At 49.2% G+C, this 23767-nt stretch overlaps 1 long non-coding RNA gene across 1 annotated transcript in view; it reads right to left on the bottom strand.

Moving 5' to 3' along the window:
• Positions 1 to 8624, bottom strand: part of LOC108407927 (uncharacterized) — a 31522-nt gene extending 22898 nt beyond the window's left edge. Inside the window, exons 1-2 of the long non-coding RNA XR_012133027.1 lie at positions 8478 to 8624; positions 2640 to 3582 (exon numbers count right to left, since the gene is read on the bottom strand). This is a non-coding gene — a long non-coding RNA (uncharacterized lncRNA). The remainder of the gene's footprint in view (positions 1 to 2639; positions 3583 to 8477) is intronic.
• Between the last annotated feature and the right edge of the window lie 15143 nt (positions 8625 to 23767).

Genomic DNA, 23767 nt, shown 5'->3' with positions numbered 1-23767 from the left:
TATTCTTGATTCTTTTCTGAAATAAAAAAGTGTTTCTTTAGGAAAAAAATTTTGAGAAGCTGATAAAAACTGACTGAATCCCAAGAAAATTTCACGAATACACTTATCAGATAACTAAGAATTCTTTGTAGGGAAGACTGGAGGGAATAACTACATTTAAAAGACAGGCTACTCCTAGATTTTATAACTGAAGGCAGGGTGCGGTTCTCTGATATCTGCATTGAAGCTGTGGTCATCGATAATTAAAAATGGGAAAACAAAAGCCTAGGCTCATGTGGTTTCTGGAACCAAGGAATTCATTTTACTTTGGGCCCTTCACCTTATTTGGAGCCTTGAACACAGCAGATGCTCAGAAAATCCATTGCTTTATGGATGGATAGCTTGCCTCTTATACTCACTGGATCCTGAAGCAGGTGAGTAATCACTGGATCCCAGTCAATACTTGTTCATGGAAACCAATAAAAATGCTATCACTCCCAACCACTATCCCTGAACCCCAGCTACGACCCTAATCCAGGTGGGGACAAGGATGAGGGGGGTCAGTGTGGGGCTGGGCTGTGACACTCTGAGCTCCCCTCCCCACAAAGGGCATAGATACTCAGCAGTTACCCAGTGTCTGGGAGTGTGAGCACAGGCAGGGCCTTCCTTCCATATTGCCCTTTCCATATCATGCACAGAGAATGTGTGGGCTCAGCCTCATTCATTATTTACTGCCTTTTCCCAGCCTATCCACCCTCCTCCCAACACATGCAGATGTGCAGAGGCCCAGGCTGACACCCTCATTCTCATGTCTCTCCAGGAGCCAGAATCCAACCCCACAGGATTCCTTTCCTCAGACCCAGCAGATGAGAGGCGCCCAGAACACTGTGGGCAGGCCGTTGCCTCCAAGGCAACATGTCTCCACATGACTGTACCATCTTCCTCCAGACAGATGGCTTTTCCGGCTCCCCTCTCTGGCCAGAGCCGGGTGTCCACCCCATCACCCAGGCCCAGGCCCCCAGTTTCCACTGCCCATATCCAGTCTGTAGTCACCAGGTGTCAGATGAGCATTTCTTCCACCAGGCCTGCCTTTGCATCCCTCCCCACTAACCTCACCTGCAGACCCTCACCAGGCACCCATCACCTCATGGCTGGACTATTACAGCAGGCTCCTAACGAGCCTTCCTGCTTCCAGACCCTCCAGCCTGCATGGGGATGCTGAATGAATCAGGGTAGAGCACCTTCTTCATCCATGCCTGGTCCTGCCCTGAACACCTGAGAGCCTCCTGTCGCCTTCAGGGAGGGGTCTCACTAGCTCACCAGCATCCATTAACTTAACCAGTACCTATTATCACACTCACTCTGGACCATGTACTGTGCGTTCTAAGTGCTTTGCAAATATGGACTCATTTAAGCCATATAAAATGAGGTTGGTACTCTTATTCCTGTTATGAAGATGGGGAAACAGAGGCCTAGAGAAGTAAATTTGTCTGAGGTCATATCATTAGTAAGTGACAGAACCCAAACTTGTATCTGACCAGTGTAGCTCTAAAGTCCTCCTTCCTGTCTTTGAGCATTTGTGGCTAAAACGCTCTGTACCACTACCCTGGCTACCTTTCTGTTGGCTAGGTGTCCTCACTTTTACACGCTTCTCTTCCAACCCTGGAATCCAGTCAAACTGATTTGAGCATGACCATCCTCTAATCCTTTCCTTCCCACGAGGACTCCTTTGCTCTGTGTTCCTCCTACTTGGAATGTCTCCCCATCCCCTGCTTTCCATCTAGTTCTTACTCCCACCAAGGCTAATAAGCTCTAGCCATTCCCTGATGCCCAGCCCTCTGTGGTCCTCCACACTGCCCGGTACTGCCCCTCAGCATCCCCCTGGTGCTCGTCCACAGTCTGTATTGCCCTCCCTCTAGTGCGGTCCATATAGGTTCTATCTTCCCAGCTCCTCAAGGACAAAGAGAAAGCATGTCACAACTGCCACTTATCTCCCTCCCATCATAGCCTGTTGCCCCAGGGAGCTGGAGTAACTGGTGAAACTGGACCACTGAGGAATGGGAGGGCCTGAGCTTCCTGAAGGGGGAGAACATGCTCCTACTCATCAGTTCCTGCAAGGGGAGAAAGGGAGGCACTAAGGTCTGGCCCCTGACCATCCCTTCCACCTCCTGATCTCCGCCTTGCCCTCCTCACAAACCTCCCAGCACCCCAGCCTCCTCATTCCTTCCTGGGGTATCTGCAGGACGCTTTTCCGAGGGTGCTGCAGGGCTGAATTCTTCTAGTGTTCCGCAGCCTAACCCCAGAGGCACCTCTTCGAAGCTTTCTGGACCACTCTGTCCCATGTGGCCTGCCTCCTTCCCTCTCTCGCCATTGCCCTGCTTTATTTTTCTTTCTAGGACATATCAGGTTCCAGAGCTATTTACAGTTTGCTTGTTTGTTATCTCTGCGCCACCCCCCAACTTAGACAGGTCTCGCTTGTCCACCTCTGAATTCCAGCAACTTGTGCAGGCCTGGCACACGGTAGGCCATCGGTAACTGTTTACTAAACGAAAGAATGAATGGAAGGCCAAATGAGTGAAACTTGTGGACCACCACCATCACGGGCCTGCGCCTCTTCCACCCCTCTTTGGTTGGGAAAGACCATCTGTGTAAACACAAACCTCACTCCGATGAGGGGTTGTGGGCAGAGCTGGAGAAGTCAGGACAGGGACTGGGGATGAGGCTGGTGGTCATGGTGTCCAGTTTGCCTCTTAATGGGGATGGGCTGCAAGAATCCTTTTTTGGTTTCCACCTTGATGCAAATCTGTAAAATGTGTAGGTCATTTTTACCAGTGTGGTAGCCAAATAAGTTTAATGTAGGAAAAACTTCCTTAACTATTTTCTTACTGGACTCTCATCTAAGCCCTCACAAGTAAGTGGGAATCTGTTTTAACAGAAGATGAAATTGAGGTTCAAAGATATTAAACTACTCATCACAAAGTACTCAGTCCCGAGTTCTTATCCTAGACTGGAACATTACTGAATGCTGTTTGACCTCAGTCTTTTGGTGGAGGGGGAGATCATTTGTACAGAGGAGACCCTAAGGAGAGGGGGTGTTGTTTCTATTTAACCCTTATTGAGTATTTCTATGTGTCAGGCACTTTTCTGAGACACATTGTAGAAACTGATTTAATCCTGATACTGCTGATACTGTCCCCAGTGAAAAAGGAGTAACTGCAATCCTCAGTTAATGGGTAAGGGAACTGGGACACAGGGAGGTTAAGTAATTTGCCTGTAGACACACAGCCAGTGAGTGGCTGTGGCAGCAATAGTAATTCTTTCCAAACATTCCATGTGCATCCCTTTGTTTCCCACCCTCTTCCTGTGAGGCTGGGCTGTGACTAGTTCTAGCCAGTGAAATATGAATGGAAAGGAAGTCTGTCGCTTCCAATGGAGATGGTGAAAAGTCCACACGGTTCCCCAGTCTCTCTCCTCCCCCGACATGCGAAGTGCAAGATGTGCCTGTGTAGATGGTGCAGCTGCAAGAGGGGGCACGTCAGCCACCTGGATCCCTAAGTGTCTGTGCGGGGCAGAGTCCCTCAGTGTCCACATGGGGCATGCAGCCTGAGAAAAGAAGAAACAGACTTTTATTATATTAACCACAGATATCTTGGGATTGTCTATTACCATGTGTCTCCTAGCCTATCCTGACAAACACAGTCATGGGATCAGGTCTGGACCCCCAGCATTGTCTTAATCATGAATTGCAAAGGTCAACCCTTAGGGCATCTGGGTATGTATCTTAGCTAGTAATGCCCACCAGAATCCTCAGAACAAGGAAGAACAAGGGAGGCCATTTTTCTCCCCTTCACTCCCCAAATATGGAAAGGACATATCTCATGGAGACCCTGGGTTTCTTAATGCCGTCATTAGTCACCCTGCTCTGTCCATTTGGTTCTGGTGAAGCCCAGGACCCACCCTGGCCAAGGAGAATGTCAAGTCCTCCTAGTGCACAAGCAGGCACACAACTCCAGTTGGTGCAGATGGGAAAATCCCAGGACTTGTGGAGGATTTACCAGAACAAGGAGCACTCTCTCTTCTGCTGATCCTTGGGGGTGTACGCCTGAGCTGATGGCCATTTTGCTACCCTGTGGAACCTAAGAATAAAGCTAATATGGGGTGAGTGCTGAGCTGAAGACAAGACCTGTTGGTGCCATTTGAACCACGGGTTCCAGCAATGTCTGAGATCAACTCTACTCAAGGTCTGGTATTGATCAAGACAGTTTGAAGAGGAGCAGCAGAATTCTGCTGCTCCATGCATCCCTCTCCCATGCATCCCACTTGCAACCAAAAGAGTTCTCAGTGGGATGTCTGTCCCATCTGCCTCAGCTGTGCTGCAGCGCACTGTGTGTTCTGAATGGAGGCAAAGAGACAGACACCTTGGGGCCTGGGCGGCCAGGAGCAGAGGGCACCATTAATAGAAGTTTGGAAGAGAGGATGGACTTGGGCGGAGTAGGGCTGAGTTGTGGGTTGGGATGCCCGCATGGAGATGCCCAGCAGGCAGGGGAGGAAGTGTGGGAGCTGGTCTGGAAGGTGATGGAGCCTCTGATCCAGATATGGCAGGTGGGAGGTGGGAGCTGAGTGTGTGGGAGGACAAACGATCATGGTGGGTGGAGTGAGGAGGGGGTCAGAAAGAGGTCAGAGAAGAGAGTGGAGCCGGCCCTCCTGCAATAGGAGGAAGAGTCAGGCGTAAAGGGCCATCAAGGAGTGGAAGGTGCTGTGGCCTGGGGTAGGCTCCTGAGCCACTCTCTCCCTCAGCTCCTCTTTCTGTTCAGTGGCTTCCTGGGATCCCTGTGGTGTGCTGTGGTGAGGATGGAGAATGCTTGGCAAGCTCTTCTCTGAGTGCCAGAGCTCAACAAATGTGAGCTGATATTAGCCAAACAGGAGAATGGAGGAGGTAGATACCCAGTGTGGGTATGAAGAAAGGAGTTCCAGAAGGGGCTGCTTCCTGGCTAGCATGCCCCAAACACACACTCACAGCCAGTTGTGCTGAGATTGCCTGTTGCCACCTCCCTGTCTCCATGCCACTGGGAGCCCTTCGAGTGGGAGCTGGGACTCATTCCCTGGGCACCCAGTGAGTGCCCGCTGAGTGGTAGAGGAAGGGCCAAGGACCAGCCTTTCTGCTGCCTTCTACAGGGGCAGAGGAGAGGCCCCAGAAGGTGCTGAGTCTCATAAGAAGTCACTGGTGACTGTTGGTGGCTGGACTCCACAGGGTTGACTGGGATCTGCTGCTGTTCCATGCATCCCTCTCCTCCAAGTCACTGCCCACCTCATCTGCACCCCAGCAGATAGAAGGAAGTGGGGGACAGGGAAGTATCAGGATGCATCCCTCAGAATTTCCCAAGGGCAGACCTGACTCCCTTTCTCAGGCCCAGACCTGTCACCAGCTCGCAGGCAGCCAAGGCTGCCGCACCTCTGTTTGGGAGGGGCTCTTATCGCAGATTTTGCTAGATTTTGGCCCCTTTGACCCTCTTTCCTCACTCCTGGAACAATCTCCCAGCCAAAGATGCTCCAAACAGCAGCTTAACTCCTCCACAGGAGTGCCACACATACAAGCCCCTCTATGGTGGCAGTCGCTGGTGGCAGCCAGGGCACTTCCCCCAGAGTGAGTCCCCAGGGAACCTGTATCTTTATTACACCCGCTGAGGCCTAAGGAGAGATGTGGGAGGGCTAATCTGATGTGAGCAGGGGTGAAGAGGCCAAGCAGAACCCACTGCTCTTGATCCCTACCTTGCACAACCTCGCTCACCCTGAGGCCCCGCATTCCATCCTTGGGGTTTAATTCACCTGGGTAGTCAGTCCTCCCTGAAGCCGAAAATGCCCCCAGAGTGGGACACATTCACTGTGGGGAAAACAAACCCCACAGCTGAGTCCCTGTGGAAACAGTGAGAACTGGGACTTGGAGGGGAGATGCAGAAAGAGACAGGAGTGGAAAAATACCGCAGAAAACCTCTCCCTCCTCCACAGCTTTGTGCCCAATATGGGACGTGGAGGAGAGCTTCCTCCTTCTCCCCTCAGCTGCACACTTACTGGGCACTCCTGCTATTCCACTTGCTGGGCCAGGGGCCAGGGCACGGGTTTGCTCAATCAAGTTCCTTGAGGGGAGGGTGGGTGAGACCCGCTCTCTTAGTGCCTAAGAGATGCAGAGCCTGGGAAAGAGTGGCAGGGACTCTCCGGGGCTGCAGAATCCTCCCCTACCTTTGCAGCCCCGCCTTCTATGTCAGTGCAGAGAAGCACAGGAGGATCAGAGTCCCAGGTAGGCTGATGACCAGGGAGATGTGGAAGAAACCACCCAGTCCTCTCAATCCTCCAGTCCCTGGAATGGGGCAGGGTGATCTCTGGGGTCCTTCTAGCTGAGATGATCAGAATTCCAATGCAATACACCTCTTTGTCCTAACCCCTGAGAGGGAACTTCTCCCTTCTCCCTGCCCCTGAGTGACTCCCAGGGGCACTCTCCTCTCTCCTCACGTCCACACAGGAGAGGGGACGAGCTTTGTTACCACCAAGAAGCAGCTGGTCAGCTGCAGAGCCCGGGATCTGACCCTCCCCACTGCTGGAGATTCTTACAGAGGGCACATGTAAGGGGAGAGCCAGTCCATGGGTTTTGTGAGCTTTTCAAAGGGATCTAAACCCCAGAATATCAAGAGCCTTTCTTTGAAAAGCTTTTAACTTATTTAATACACAATTCACACTTGAATACATTCTCACTGGGAAAAGTCAAACCATAGCATAGCTCTGGAAAAGCCCTCCTGTGATGCCCGTAGCGCTGGACCCCAGCAGCCCCAGTTGTAAGCACTGTTTGGGGTTTGTCCTTCGAGGGCTCTGTACATGTACAGTAGAAGTACACAGTTTGAGCATTCTTACATAAACAGGGTAATAGTGGGTGTTAATGCTTCAACTCCCCACCCCCTCATTTGATAGCCCATCTTAGAGATCAATCACAGGCTCTGGACCTCTTCTCAACAGTGTGGTAGCTACTGGGAAGAGAGAAAAACACCTGTCACACCAGCTCAGGGCATTCCCCTTTCCTTGGGCCCTCCACATCCCCCAGGCATGCCTCCCCTACCCCAGCGTATAAGGTGCACAAAAATGCACGTATACACACACTCTTTCTCCCTACGGTCTGATTTGAGGAACCTCTCCCCAATCCTTGCCCAGCATAGCAACCCCAAGCTCCCAAGCATTAGGGTGTTGAGCAGCTGGGGTCCCCTTTGGAGGAACAGCTCTGAGGAGGCATTCCTGGACCCTGAGAGGCCTCCCTGGGGCCTGAGGGCAGATGGGTGCTGGAAGGATGCGTCACCATTGAAAGGTGTGTGTGTCTGTGCTTACACTTATCCTGGGTGGGAGTCCAAAGACTTTCCTTAGATTTCCAAACGCCTCTGAACCCCAAAAAGGATTAAAACCGTATTTGTAAGTTGATTGCCTCTTAATAGGGAAGAGCATGTCAGTAAAAACATTTCCTGCCTTTCTAGAGCATCTTCTAATTTACTGCCACAGGCTCAGTCAGGCTTGGGAAAATGGACACCTTCCCCTCCTCGTAGGGAAGTAGCACAGGAAGGCGGAGGAAGAGCTTAAGAGACGGCAGTGGGTGAGGAAGGCAAGCAACCCAGGTGTTCTGGGGTGACCAGTGTACCCCCAACATCCATGTCCTTCCTGGAACCAGAGAATGGGACCTTATTTGGAAATAGGGTCCTTGCAGATAGAATGAAGGTAAGGTGGGGTTGTAGTGGAACAGGATGGCCCTAATCCAATTTGACCAGTGTCCTTACGCCATTAGGAGAACAGACCCAGAAGTGGCAGGGGGCAGTGACACATCTTCAAGTCAGGAACTCACAGGCTTGCTGGCAACCACCAGAAGCTAGGAGGGAGGCACGAAACAGAGTCTCCCCCAGGAACCAGCACGGTGACACCTTCTTTGGGAATTCTAGCCTCAGAATGGTGAGGGAATACATTTCTGTTGTTTAAGCCACCCAGTTTGCAGTATTTTGTTATGGCAGCCCTGGGACTCAAATGCACCAAGATAGGGGTAACAAAAGCAGAGTTCAACAATAACTTCGGGGTACCCTGAAGCCTCCCCAGAATCCCTGACTCTCAGTAACTGAGAAGGCCCGGCCTCTTTGGGTCACGGAGTCTGCATGGTGTCCCACACTAGCTAGGCTGTGCTCGCTCAGGCGTGCAGGTAGCTCTCAGCCTGGAGAGATTTCTCCTAATAAATAGCCAAATCAAACACATGTTCCCCTCCAAGCCCCCAAGGCACCTGCCACTTGGCAGTAAGAGGGCATCAGCCCAGTTTCTGGCTGGCAGCGCTGACAGGCGCCCATCTGCTCCGGAAGTGCCCAGCCTAGATAAACAGCTAGGCTCTGCCTCCCACGGCTGGGCCGGCGGGGCCAGGCATGCTGCGCAGGGGAGCTGGGTCCCGGGCCTCAGGCCTCCCATGGTCGGTCACTTTCCACCCCTACCTGGTCATGCTGGCCGCCCCAGTAGAAACAGGTGTCCTTGGAAAACAGGAGGGAAGCCATGGGAAAGGAAGGCTTGGGACTTGTGTAGGACTCAGTCCACCTCCCAGGTTACCTCCTTGAATTCCTTCCTGCTGGGCCCAGGGTCACTGCCCCCTCCCATCCGCCCTTCCCTCCTCACTCACGCCCACATAAAGCCATCTGCCACCCTGGCCCCCTGGCAGGCACCACAGCCTTATGACTCAGAGCCCAGCCCTGAGGCTGCTCTGTGGGTGGTTGCTCCGGAACATTGGTGGGGAGGGAGGTGCTGGGAAGGGGACCTGAATGGGGGTAGGGTCAGGGGAGAAGACACATGCAGACCCCAGGTGGCCTTTCCCAGAGCACCAAACCCTGACAACACTGCCTTCATCTATTTTTTAAAGGCTACCAACTCTTCAGCAGAGGCGTTGCCCAAAATGTAGTGCTTTAATTAAAATGCACTTAATTCAGTTCCTTTTTTGCCTGAGGGCTCCACAACCTGTTCTGTGGAACCCTGACCCTAGGCCAGGGACCTGTTTCTCTAGTGTATTCCACCTTACCTCTTCATTTGTCACCCCCAAACTCTTGCAGCCCCTGGAACAGTATATTCACTCCTACAGGCCCTTGAGTAGATAAATTCCCACAAATTTTATTAGAGATTTCAGGTCATCTCCCTGCAGACTTTGAGCAAAGGGCTTGGCCCTGAGGGCTTATCCCAAACGACTAGCAGCAGTAGTGACTGGTAGGTGTCATGCTAAGGAAAGAAGTGAATGAGGGCAGAGAATGTCACCCCTACCTGCGGCCGGGCGAAGAGGAGCTGGCCCTCACCCTACCCTGGGCATCTTGAAAATGTGGCTCCAGATCTGGTTCTGAATCAGGCGCTCTTTACATGTGCTGCCTTTACTCAAGGGGGCTTAGCCCCTGCAACTTGGCTCTGAAGGAAAATCCTGTTGCACAGCTGTAAGACTGGGATTTGATGCCCCCAGAGGGTGAAAATAGGGCTGAAGGATCCAGGATCCAGGCCCAGAAGACCTTAATTCCCAGCCTGAGGAAGCCTGTTTCTTGGGCAGCTGTCTGCTCACTCCCACCGACCACTCTTCCAGAGAGCCCATCCTCCCCCATCACCTCTTGTAAACTGCATGGAAGTTTAGCCACCTTGTCTCAAAGCTGAGAGGATGTCCTCGGCATTTGGTCCTGGCTCTCCAGTACTGGCAGTTCCTTGGGATGTCTTGGGATCTCCTGCAGAACGACCCTTCTCCCCAGCCCTGTGCCCTTCAAAACAAGCCTGCAGCCCCCTTTCATTTCATAGCCGTTGTTTTCTGCTGATAGCCACAAGGAAACAGATCACACCTTGCAAGAGAAAAGAATCCTGGGCAGCTTCCAGAAACCTCAAAATTCTAGCAGGGAGAGTCTGAATGTGTTTGCATCCCAGCTTTCCAGCTACACAATGAACTTGAGCAAGACACACTCTCTGTGCCTCAGTTTCCTCAACTCCAAGAGGGGGATAACAAGAGTACCTGCCTTAAAGGGCTGCTGTGAAGGTTCAATGAGGCAGAGAATTGTGAAAATGCTCAAATGGAGATATCTGGCTCCTTCCCTCAGGGAAGCATACACAGTCTAGTAATATAAATGTCATAATTAATAATTTGTGCTAACACAGGGGGCCTCAGACATTGTCTGAGGGTTTGCCTACACTACCACCCTTAAGTCTGAGATCTTTTACCCGGTCTTTCTTCTCACATTCTTTTTCTAGAGACACTCCAAGGTCTGGGGAGGTGCGTCTTGCCTCCCCTGGGCAGTGGGATATTTTCCAGGCCAGCCCTCTCTGCAGGGAAAATCTCCCAGGAACACGTGCTGCTTCCCGGAGCAGGAGGTGGGCAGAAAACAACCCCAGCTGGAAAATCAGTTTGTATTTCTGCACAAATTCTTTAGAATAATAGACTTGTAGAAAAAAAAAAAAAAAACCCCTCTCAGAGACCAGCTCTGCTTGGCCCTGGTACTCCTAGCCTGCCCCACTGCACAGCTGCATAAATTGTGATTTTTCCCAAGGCCACACAGCAAGTAAGCAGCAGAGATTCCACCAACGTCGAGCACCTGCAACATGCCGGGTACTGCATCCCTCCATTTGGTAAACACCCCTGGTGCCCACACCATGCTCCAGGCATTGGTCAGAGTGCAGGGGACACAGGGACAGGGAATGGCATTGAGATTCTACGGAAAGGGATCATCCCCCAAACAGGTCAAAAAGGTCATTGCTGAGACTGATAAATACTATTTAGAAAATAAATCTGGGCGTGGAGCACAGTGATGGGTAGATTTAGGGGATGGGCACCCTCTTTACCTAGAGTAGTCAGGGAGGCCTCGGAAAGTCACACTGAGCAGAGAACTGAGTGATGAGACAGGTCTGTGAAGAGCTGGAAGAAGCCTCAAGCTGGAGGAGAGAGCAAATGCAGAGGCCCTGGGGCAGGAATAGGCTCGGGCTATTCAAGAAACAGGAAGAAGGCCACCGTGTCTGGAGCAGTTAGGAGGGAGGAGCAGTGGGGGAGGCAGGAAGGAGAGGGAGGCAAGGGCAGATCCTGCTGGGCCTCCTGGCCACAGGGATGAGTGGATTTTATTCTAATGGCAACCGGAAGCCATAGGAAGGCTTTTAAGCATGTCAATGACCCTTGTGACTTATCATTTAGAAAGATCACTCAGGCAGCTGTGGGAAGAATGGACTGAAGGGGAAAAGTGGCTGAGCAAGCTCCAGTGGCCCAGCCTGCCATGCCAGCTGTGGGGGAGGGGGAAGGAAAGGCAAGTAGCTTGATCCCAACACCTGTGAAGCACTGCGCTCTGGGCCTGGCACCAAGTGATGCTCAACATAGAGTCGGGAACCAAGAAGAAGGGGGTGCTGGTGGCTAGATGTGTGGCCAGCATTAGGAGAGGCAGTGACAGGGTATTGGGGAGGCCACCTTCCCTGGGCCTAAGGCCTCAGGAGACCAGCAGCCCTGGGGTGGGAGCGGTCAAAGGCACACTCTGGGACCTCACATCCTTCTTTCAGTTCCCTAATGGGCATGTCTTTCCATTCTTAAAATGTCATTGTCAGAGCCACTATCTGTGACATGTCAGTGTTCCAGAAATAAAAGCCTGAAGTACTTAGAATAAAAACAGTTTATAGTCATTTTTATATTTCCAAATGTTGTTTAACTTGTACATACATGATAAAAATTTCAGAGTACAAGAGCACACAGCAAGAGATAACTCTCCCTCCACGTCATCCTTGTCCCTAGAAAATATTCTGTTATCTGTTCATTTTCATTTTGTCCAGAAATATTCTCAGGATATGCACACATGTATATTACATATCCTACTTTTAAACATGGAGAGAGATCATATACTGTTTCTTACCTTTTTTCCACCAAACAATATTTCTTGAAGATCATTTCATATCAGTCCATGAATCGTTATTTCACTGTTTTTAGTGGCTGCATAGTATACCATTGCACAGTGTATCATACAGAAAAGTAAGTATTTAGATAGTGTCCAGGTTTGGGCTAAATTGAACAATGTCACAACAAATGACTTCATGTATAGGTCTTGGTATTTTTGTTGGATAAATTCCTAGGAGTGGAATTTCTAGCTCAAAGGATAACTACATTTTTCTGCTTAGATGAATATTGACAACTTGCTTTTTGGAGCAGTTGGACCAACTCACCCCCAACACCCACCCCCAGCTAACCCTGACAGCACCCCCTTTGCAATGTCCACACAAGGCACTGTCCCAATGTGTAACCGTTGCTAATCTCAGGACCTCTGACAATTTGCACGTACTGAGTGTAAGTCCACCTTCATGGATGTGGCGGTGTTATCACCTCCACTCTGCAGATTAGAGAGCTGTTTTACCTGCCTCCGGTCAAAGCCAGTATCCCAGAAGAACCACAAAGAAGGCAGAAACCACAGCCAGGAACAGTGTAGACAAGGCCAGGGGTGGGGAAACAGGACAAGCAAGGCAGGGGTTGCCTCCACAGGCACTCAGGCTCTGCTAATCAAGATGGGGGAAAGGGACGCATGGATCAAACCAAGAGAACGGTCAGTGGTCAGGCCTATAAAGCCACTTCACCAGGACCAGTTCTGCCTCTTCTGCACTCCCTCTGAGCCAGCCTAAGGCTCAGATGTGGGCGTCGATGAGCCATATTAGGGCCATGGGAAGTAGGTCAGTTGCTGGAGGAGTAGGGAATTTAGGAGCGGAGATAAGAGTGTATGTTGACATCTGGGACTAAATCCCCAAGTTTCCTTTATTCCCACCATAAACAAATTAGTGACTGTAAAGCAGGAAAATGCAGGCTCTATTAAAATTGAGAGAGAGAGAGAGAGGTGTCAATAAACCACAGTAGCCAAATGTACTTAATTTAGCATCACTCTCTAAGCCTGTTTGGGAGCCTCTTGACTGCTGATTCTTTAATGGGCTCCACTTCCGTGGACTCAAAGGTAATGGAATCAACTTCAGCAAAAACAATGTCTAAATAAAGAAATGCAATCAGAGCTGTTGACCTTCAACAAAAAACTCTTCTTGTAGGCCTTTGACTTGAAGTGAGGAATGTGTGCTGGAGAGGGGTGTGTGTGTCTGTGTGTGTGTGTGTGTGAGAGAGATTATGAATTTGAGGTGTGGCCAAAAACAGTGAAAAAGTTCTACATGTTACTAAGGCTTGGATATTTAAAAACAACTTTCAAGAGAAAGGAGTAAGGAGAGTAGGGTAACCTGGCTGTTTTGAAACTGACATGAGGGCCAATTTGAGTGTAGGTGATATTAGACACAGACAGGATTCCCAAAGGTATGGGCTTTCAAAGCTCCTCTCCCAGGCTCATGGCACATGCTCAAGCAGGAATCTGAAAAGCCTCCTATGGAGTGGACACCCAGCTGGACAGCAGGCCCACACTAGAAGTTTGCATGCGAAGAGAGAGGGCCTGCTGAGCACTGAGGGTCAGAGTCAGGCAATCCTGAAGGCCTCCGTGGGGCCCCAGGGCACTAGCCCAGGGAAGCCCAGAGTGTGGTTTGTGGCTGGCACTGACCCTCTGAGATAGTGCAGCTTCTGACTGTTTCCCTTTTTTGGATGACGGTGGCCTTTACTCCTCCTCCAACTTTCCGATAGTCTGTTTTCCCTGCCACCTACCCACCCATTCCACTGTCTTAGGCAGTCAGTAAATCACCATTTTGTGCCTACGAGAAATCAGAGACCCTGCTGCACAGTGTGGGGATACAGAACAGGGTACAGGTGGTGGTAGGATGTTGGCAGGGGGGGCTCTCACACAAGGTGGTGGGAAGTCTGAATCAGTGTAAAGGTGCTGGAAAACAATTTGGCACTATCTGTAAAGCTGAACCTGCACACACCAATAACCTACCAATTAATTCCTCTCCTAGGTATATACCCTGGAAACTCTTGCAACTGTGTGAAAGACATGTGCAAGCATGTTCAGAGATACACTGTTCATAATAGTAAAATTATGAAAAACCCAGATGTCTGTCACCAGGAGAAGGAATAAATTGTGACTCAAGGTCTATTCCCAAAATATAATATTATATAGCAGTGAAAATAAATGAACTATAGTTACATGCAATAAGATGAATGAATCCTAGAAAAAATTGATGCATTAAAAAAGTAGTTTTCAGAAGACTACCTACACTGTACCATTTCTTCTAAAGTTTAAAAACAAGCAAAGCAAAACAGCATTTTATAAGGAAATCCTACAAATATGTCTTAAGTTTTTTAGAGCAAGAGAATATACTCAGCATAAAATTTAGGGAGGAGACCACAGGCAGAGTCAGTGGTCTCAGTCACATTCTAGTTCTTGGGCCACATAGTAGGTTACAAGTGTCTGCTTTATTATTATGTCTTATCATTGTATATGCTATTTTACATTTAAAATGAATAATAAATATTTTTTAAATAAAGAAAGAACTCTTGTTCTGAAGGAGAATGCCATCTATATATGAGAAGAATCACAGACCCCAAAGAAGGAATTTTGTATGTCATAGTACAAGAACGATCCTTATGATTGACTGCACTTACTTGAAATTTTGATTGCAAGTGTCCAAAACCAAATTCAAACTAGTTCAAACAAAAGTAAGTAGTAAGAAAATAAGTAAGTAAATCTGGCTCATTAATTGAGGTGGAGCCAGGACCACGAATTCTAAACACACGGATAATAAGTTTTCTTTCATTCAACTTTTTCTCCCACTGCAGACAGGTAGCTTCTGTGTGGTAAGGGGAGAAGAAGGGATGCAAATAGCAGCAGCTTGGCTTGCGGCATGCCAGGTTAGCAAAGGTCAAGGAAGGAGAGGGGTTTTTCACCCCATGTTCCACATACAAAAATCTCAGGCAAGTATTCTGATTGGATTGGTCTGGGTCACGTGTCCACCCATGGGCCAATCTCAGTGGCCAGGAGAAAGGGATTATGTGACTGGAGGCCCCATCTAATCTCAGGGAGTGGAGGAAGGGCAATTCCCCAAACAAAAGGGAGTGCTGTCATCAGAGGAAGGAGCAGAACGGATGCAGAAGTCTGCCCCCAGGCTCAGTCAGCAGGAGGAGTAGGTGCTGGCAAGTGGGGACAGCAGTGAGGCTTTCTGGAGAGAGGTCCTAACCTTGCAGGCTGAAGAAGGGCAGAGCCTGAGGCCTGAGGGAGAGTGGAAGGGAGGCTCCTGCAGACCCCAGAGGCAGGAGACTGACTTTGTAGGGCAGGAGTGGCCCTGGGTGACCCTGGGAGAGCTATCTTAATTGTTCTATGGGCTGGTTGGCTCCAGGGTATAAAAACAAACCCGAAGGGAGGGATTCCCTGGGAATGGAAAATAGGTATGGAGAAGGCAGAACACAGGATGTGCTGCGGAAGCCCAGAGGACACCCCCGCACCAGCTTCCGGCTGACGCAAGCAGACTTCTGGGGCTGTGCAGCGGGCAGGCTGCAGGCAGGCTGGGAACAGGACACAGCTCTGGGCCGCGAACTCTTCCTTCTGGGAGTTGCTTAAAAGGATGGTTTCCAGCCAGGCTGATCTGCCTCACATTCCCCAGACCTCTGCCATCCCATGCTAGTTATGTGCCAGTGGGGCAGCCCCAGCGTGAGGACCAGTGCCCAGCAGGCCAGCCACTGCTTTAGTGGCCTCAGGTGAGGCAGGGACCTCTAGGCCCAAGAGTTCCTGCTTAGAGAGAAGAAGGAACAGAGGCAGGGGCAAGGAGGCACCCACAAGATCCAGTCTTCACTGCCATGAATCCATTATGAGTCTAGGCCTGTGGAGTTTGCCCTGGATTCCCTGTTCTGCCATTTGACAGATAAGTGACTGCGAACTTGCTTCACTGTCTGAGTCTCAGAATTCCAACTGGTAAAATGCCCCAAATACAGTAGTAGTACCTATGCAAGGAGTGACTGTGAGGCTTAGATGAGGAAAGGTTATGGTTGGCATGAGGTTCTCCATCAATGATTGCCATAGTTATAGCCAGGATTTCATAATTTACAGAGTCCCTGAGATGAGAGTTGAGCCTCCAGACAGTGCAGTCACACAGAGGCTAACTGGCCCCTCACTGAGAATGCTACAACTGAAGCACTTTCCCACCTCAGGGCTTTTGCACATGCTGTACCTACACTTGCAATATGCCTCCCTTGGATCCTTCATGGCTGGCTCTTCATCATCCAGGCTTAAGATAAGTGTCACCTCCTCAAAGAAGCCTTCTCTAATCACCCTAAGTTAAAAAGTAACCCCCTGGCCTCCTTCCCATTATTTTCTTTTATGGTCATCCTTTCAATATTACCCTCTGATATTAACTTACATATTTGCTTGTTACCTGATTCCCCTCTGGAATATAAGCTCACAGATGACAGACACCTGTCTTACCACTGCATCCCTGGCCTAGGATGGCAGATGACAGATGCTTAAATATTTGTGGAATGAATAAATTAAGGATGCATTGGTAACACTCAGGCCTTGCATTTCAACTGAGGCTCAGAGGTTCCCTCACATCTCCCATGGCCTTATTTGCATTCGACTTCTCAGGGTTAATGACTGTGACATCCTGGTTCAAGTCAACCATGGGGACACTAGAACTGGGCACCACCGCCTGGACTCCCATTCCAACCTGGCCCTCCCTGGGGTCCAGGTGGTCCACCCAGAACCTCTCTGTGGGGTTAAGGCTAGCCAGCTGGGGCTTAGAAAATCCATCAATCTAAGGATGCACATTTTCAGAGTGCTCAGCATCTGCCCCTGGAGAGGGGGCTACACTGGCATGGGGATTCGAGGCCAGTTGGATCCTCCTTGACTGCTGTCCTGAAGCCTCCTCCATGGCACTTACAGGGTGCTATGATATCTAACCCTGAATGACAATTTATGACTTCCCATTGAAAAATGTCACTGAGGCACAAGCCTGACACTCCAGTTTTACTGATTAGAATGACCTTCTCTCCCTGTAAGCCAATATTTTTCAAGGTGTGGTCTATGGGCCATTTATGGTAAATCATCAGATGCTTGCAAAAAAAAGTGCAGGCTCCTAACCAGCCCATACTGACTAGATCAGAATCTCTGCAGTGTGTTTTGAAATCTTCATTTTTCTCAAGATTAAATAACTGGTGCAAGATCACATGACTAGTGAATGCGGGAGGCTTCCAAGCCAGGCTGTCCGCTCCAGAGCCTGTGCTCCTAATTTTGCCCAGTGATGGATCTCTGTCCCCCACAGGCCTGTAGGTGCTTGCCTCACCAATGACTCCACCACAGGCACCTCTCCAGCCTCCATCTGTCTTCAACAAGCAGGTCCAGAAACCCTGCTGATGGCCACCTCCTTTCTTTGGTTGCATGTGGTGAAATCTGCTGTGAGCATGCAGATCTGTCTCACCCTGTAAGCTCCAAGGGCAAGCAGTTTTCTGGGTCACTTCTGTATCCCTGGAAACCAGGACATGGTCTGGCCCAGACCAACTCTAGTCTCTGTGAACTGCAAGGATATATTCATGTAACCAACTCTTTTTTTTTGGTCTACTATGTGTCAGACCCTTTCTAGGTGCTCAGGATTCAGCAGTGTAAAAAACCAAACAAAAATCCCTTTCTCTCAAAATGCTTACATTCTATGGGTGAAATGTGCACATGAAAACAATAATGCCCTCAGCAAGGCCTGTTGGGAAGTAAATGAAACCAACAGTAAATGCAGAGAGAAAGGTAAAAACTCTTTTTTAGGACTGAAGCAATCAGAGAGGGCTTCCTGTAAGAGGCTCCATTGGCACCACTTTACTTATTGTAGAAATCACCTAGGACAAGGTCTTTTGAAGCCTTGGATTTTCTCCCTAGAACTTTACTTCTGGTGGCCAATGTTGGCTCTATAGTAACTTCCCACAGTTCCCAGCACCTTGACCAGCACCTGCAGGGAAGGTGTGGGGGAGAAACAAGGTCAGAGGGGCAGAGGGACAGTTACTAGTAGTAGAGTTATTTCAAGTGAAATATTTTTTCTGGAATCCAACCCCAACCAGATTCTCATGCAACACTGTGAAGATTAAATGCTTGACTCTGGCAAAGGAGGGGATCGGTTAATGGAATCAAGGCATTGTTGCAGTTTTGGGTAGAAAAGAGTCTCAAATAGTCCCAGCTCATCTCCTACCTTAGTGGGCAAGAGAGAGAGGTAGGATGGTGTGGACACCTTGCAGCCTTGCAGTCCATGGTGAGGATTTAATTCTGAGATGGGAAGCAATTGGAGGGTTTTAGCAGGGTGCTGACAAAAGATTACCAGCTGCTTCAACAAGGCACTGTAGGGAAGAAAGCACGGAAGCAGAGACCAGCTAGGAGGCTACTACCAAGGTCCAGGTGAGGAATGGTGGCAGTTGGGACCAGAGTTGTAGGAGATGAAGTTGAGAGAGGCAAACAGACAGACACGACTTTTGGATACAAGGGCTATGGGAGGGGTGGGGCACTGAGGGGAAGAGGAATCAAGGAGGACCCCAGCTTTGAGGGTACGTAGCTGGGGGTGCCATATTCTGAGACGGGGAAGGGAAAGGATGAGCAGATTTGGGGGACAAAACTGAGTTCAGTTGCAGTCATGTTGGTGGTGGCAGGCTGAATAATGCCTCCCTAAAGGTGGGAATGTGTGAAAATGCATGTGACTTAATGGCAAAAAGAACTTTGCAAATATGATTAAGTCAAAACTTGAGATGAAGGGATTATCCTGGTGGACTCAATGTCAGCACAAGGAGCCTTAGAAGCGAAAGAGGGAGGCAGGACCAGTTGTGACAAAAAAAAACCCCTCAACCCTGCCAGTTGTCCCCTGGGAGGAGGGGACAAAATGGCACCCCTGATGAGGCCCATGGGTCGACCCACTCCGTGCAGCCTGCCGACCCCTTGCTCCCATCTCGAGGTCCTTGCGCATGCCCTTCCCTCGGCCTGAATAGCTGCAGGGCTCTCTCTTACACCTCCACATATCTAATGTTATCTGCTCACCGAGGCCCTCCCCATTTAAAATGGCAACCCATCCCAATAATCCCGAAAGCCTTCCTTGCTTACTTTTTCCCCCTGGCCCTTACCACTATTCCACATACCACAAGTCTTACTCATTTGGTTTAGTGTCTCTCTACCTCCATTAGAATGCAAACTCTCTAGGTATGAGATTCGGTCTGTTGGACGTTTTGTTTTGGTCTTCTCTGTCCACTGCTGTATCCTTGGGCCTAGAACTGTGACTGTCACACAGGGAGCACTCCAAGCTCCTGGCGCAAGAGACCAGCAAGCCTGTCACTCCTCCAGCTTCTCACCAGCCAATCGCGGGACTTAGCTGGGGGTGGAGTTTCTAAACATTTGACCTTTCTCATGTCAGTGTTTCCTTCAACTGTCCCACTTTTGAAAATAGAGAGTATCACATGGGGCAGGGACTTTCAGACAGGCTGTTGACCGGCAGCCATTGTTTTCTCTTCCCTCTCTCGCATTTCTTTTTATGGCCATAAATATCAAGGAATGTATGTGCAGCCTTGCCATAGCCCTGTCCTTGTGTGGGGAGCCTGTGTTTACATATAAACATCAAGAAATGTGTGTGTGTGTGTGTGTGTAGCTTTTAGTTACACAATAATAACAGCTGCCCTTTTCTAAGTGCTTCCTGAATGCCAGGCAGTGTGCTAAGCATACGCATCTCCTTGTTTATTCCTCTAAACATCCCTGTGAGGTTGGTTTTGTTATTATTTTCATCCCACTTTTACAGATGAGTTGCAAGAGCTTCAGTATCTGATCCAGAGGCACATATCTGAGTTGGAAGCCCAACAAGATGGTCTGACTTCAAGAGCCCCTTCCTTCCTAACCACGACAATAACTGCCTCTTTTAAACGATGTGCTCCTTATCAGCAAGTCAAATAGTAAACAGGGAGCGCCCACCACGCCCCCCAGAAGGAACTGCTGTTAGCTTATAATACCTTTAATGCTAGAGAATTCTTTCCAGAAGAAATGTATGTAAGTATATACAAAAGGCCTATGTGTCTATAAAAACACACACCCATCTGGTTAAGTGGATTTTTTTTTCTTCTGCAATGGTACCAGAGTTTCCGTCCCACGTAGTCTTTTCGCTATCTACTAATACATTTTGGACCAGACCTTTAAACTTCACTGAGTTGATGCCTCCCCTCTTATTACCTTCAGGTTGATGTTCTGGCTGCTAGAGCTAAGGAGAAGTGCTGGGATGGAGACAAAGCTGGGGATGAAGTGGGAGGGGTACACAGTGTGCCTGTCGTGCAGCAGCTGGACAGGCCTGCACCTCTAACTCGTCAGGAGGTGCCTTAGAAGAGGAGTTTAATGGTGGTGGCAGTTGTGTTCTTTAGCTTAGGTGGCTTAGGGTACAATCCCATTGGCTGAGAAACTAATAGGTTTCACTGCCTGAATCAGAGGTTCTCAAGACAAGCTCTCTAGGGCGGCCCCAGGTACCCTCTTGGAGCCTGGGCTAAAGGGAGCCCTGGGGCTTCCATTCTTATCATCCTTCAGGATTTGACCCATGACTAAACACTCAGCCTCCAGGCATAGCCACTGTGCTAGGTACCCAACTCATGGCAGTAGTTCATTTAATCGGCACCACCCTGTCAGGCAGGTCATACGGTTCCCCTCTTACAGAAGAGACACTGATGCTCAGAGAAGTTAATCACTCACTCAGGATCACACCGCTAGTAAGAGGCAGCTCTGTTTCTTTCTCACCAAGGCCTCAGAGAATCACAGCAGAAGGGTGGAGCTGTTTGAAATCTAACTCCAGAGGAAGCACACAGCCCAGGACCCTGACAAAGTTGGCTGCAGGCCACACACCAGGTGTGAAGAATTGGCTGAGGTTCCGGGTTATTCAAACTACATTTGCTAAAAAGACCACCAGGTTGGTGGAATTGAATGGAGTCAGTTCTGCATCCAGGTGGCCCAGGGGCATTGGAAGAACTGACTTCCTGAAGAGGATTTGTCCACAGCAGAAACAGAATTAGCTGCCAGTCAGTGTGAATCAAGGGCAGGGATCCTTATTTACAACTGCTCCCAAGGAAGAAAGCCCTACACTGCCTTGGTTGGGGAAGTGTGGGGTATGCGGACTCTGTTCCTGGGAACCTAAGACACTAGAAAAATTGATTCTTAAAACAGACCCACTCACTCCCATCAGCCATTTTTACTGACAGGACTGTCCTTGGATGGGGAGCCCCTGATTAAATCCCTCCTACCCAGATCAGACAAAGCCACTTGGATAGCTACCCTCTGCCCAAAGGGGCATGGGCATGATGTCCAATAGAAGACCCAGGTAAACAAATCATGCCAAATCTGTACCACAGACTTGTCCAAGGCCCCCCCAAAAGCATAAAGGGCATCAGAAGATGGTAAGATCACTGAGAACCACTAATAAATGGGAAAACATAAGTTAAAGAATGATAAGCAGAAAAAATAACTGAAAAATTAGGAAAGGGAACAAAAAGTGTCACAGCTTCATAGGGAAAAATTTGGAAAATACAGAAAAGTAGAGAGCATAATTCCTCTCCTACCTCCCACCTTGAAAAAGAACCTTTGTCAATATTTGATATATTCTTCTCAGGTCTCCTTGCTAGATGTGGTTGTGTTATACAAGGTCATGGTCAGAACACACGAGTGTGGCCAGGGCTCAAATCCCAGCTCTTCCACCCCGACCTGGGTGAGCCGAAGTCTCCAAATTTGTTCTGTGGACATATTTCTACCCTATCCCAGTTTCTGCATTGATTAAATAAGGCCAACTAGGGAAAGTACACAGTGCCTAGGAAATAGCACTTAATGCAACTATTGTTATTATTTGTAATCTGCCATTTCCCTTAACACTTTAACATAATTGATTTTGAATGCTCTTCAGAGTCTTTGAAAACATCACACTTTTAATGGCTGCTGGATATACCAATTCTTTGCTATTCTCTTATGAGGAGTGTTTCGGCTGCTTCCATTTTTACCTTCTTATAAATAGCTCTGTGATGAACACTGTTGTGAATATAGCTTTACTCCCCCGGATTTTGGAGATTTTCCTTAAGATCATTTCCCAGAAGCAGAATTACTAGGTAAAAGGGTAATAAACATTTTAGACTTCATAGCTATAATGCCTGATTGCGGAAAGCAGGTGTTATTTCCTAGACCCAACCTCCCCCAGTTTACAAGAACCTCCCAGCCCCAACGGGGTCTTCTCCCTAGAGAGGAACCTGGCTGCCTCCTACCTCCCAGTGCTGCCTCCTAGCCTCTCGCCCTCAGCTGCAGAGCCTTTCTCCTCTCCGCCTGAGTAAATCCCCCGGGTGTTCAGTTCTTACACCTTTTTCCTGGATGCTTGGGCCTCTGACCATCTCCCCTTCCTCTGAATATATGCAGCCCCTGAATCCCTAACCAAACTCAGACTGATATGTGGATCCTCTTTCCATTTATGATTCAGATTCCCATCTATAACAAGACAGTAGGGCCCTGAGGTTAGGAATGAAGTCTTGGGCTCAGGGCTGAGCAGTAGATGCTAGAACTAGAACCCATTTCCATGTACTCATTGGGCAAAATGTCTTACTAAGGTCAGCTGTGGGCCAGGCCAGGGACTATGGCTGCAGCAGCCTTAGGTGCTGGCTCCTTGGTCAGGGGGAGAGAGGAGATGTCAGTAATCAAGAGTCACCATGAAGGACAGGACCTTTGATGCAAGTTCGTAACAGAGAAGAGAGAAGGGAGGGGTCAGCTCAACCTGGTGGCTTGTTCAGGGGATGAAACTTGAAGGTCTTGCTGTGTGGCTGAACAAGTCACTTAACCTCTCTGATCCTGGGTGCCCCCATCTGTACAAGGCTCTCTCACTGAGATGTAAGGAGGTTAAACAAGTCATTTAGGTGAACTTGCCAAGCCAGAGGCATGCAGCAAGTGTTCAATGAATGTTTCTCATGATAAGGGCTCAGCACAGACTTATACATAAATAAACTGTCTGGGCCGCACTGGCAGGGCGCTTGCAGCCGTGGGACTGGCACGTCTCAGCTGGCCTGTTCTCCCTTGGGAACTAGGTTGCTAGGTGCCCATTTCTTCCACCAAGAGGCAAGTTTCTTACAGGGACTAGCTGCCTGGGTCTTGAGCCCAGAGTTTGGAGGGGATGTGCATATGGGCTGGCATTTACCAGGTGTGATATATACTTACAAGAAGTTTATTCATGAATCATCTTTGCCTCCAGTGTGGTGAAGCAGTGGGATGGAATGTTGAAAGTGCTTCCGTTTTCATCCTTTTTCTGGGCATGCTATAAACTTGCTCCCACTTAGGCTGCAAATCATGCCGCCCTAACCAGGGGGACTTTGCAGAGGCCAAGAAACGCGGGTGATGTCACCCTGGGCTTCAGAAACACCAAGGACACCAGGCTGGGCTCTCCAGTTTTTAGCCCTCCCTTCAGTCAGGGTGGGCTCAGAGCAGGCCCACCCCTACAACAGATGCAGCTCAAGGTTATGACCAAGGTCTAGCCTGTTAGGGGTCTTTTTGTTGGGGGTAGGGGACAGAGTAGGGATTACTGGCCTCAATTTATTTAAGGTTGAAGGAATCCTTACATATCATCTTATTCAACTCCTTTCCCCTTTAATAGAGAGAGAAACTGAGATTCAGAAAGATCAAGAGATTTGTCCAAACTCACACAGCTATGGCATGAGTTACAAAGCTAGGACTTGAATTTGCGTCTCGGACTCATGGTACCCTGTTCTTTCCAAACATCATAGGTGCCGTAAGTCTCAGCATCATCTGCTCTATCTGGAGTTACGTCTCAACCCACTCTTACCACTCACTATAATACCAACTATACAGCTATTGTCTGTTGGATAAGTTCC

The sequence above is a fragment of the Manis javanica genome, chromosome 7 (assembly GCF_040802235.1).
Source record: "Manis javanica isolate MJ-LG chromosome 7, MJ_LKY, whole genome shotgun sequence".
NCBI classification, from domain to species: domain Eukaryota; kingdom Metazoa; phylum Chordata; class Mammalia; order Pholidota; family Manidae; genus Manis; species Manis javanica.
Note: the sequence above shows the minus strand (reverse complement) of the source record. Positions and strands in the feature narration are given on the sequence as shown.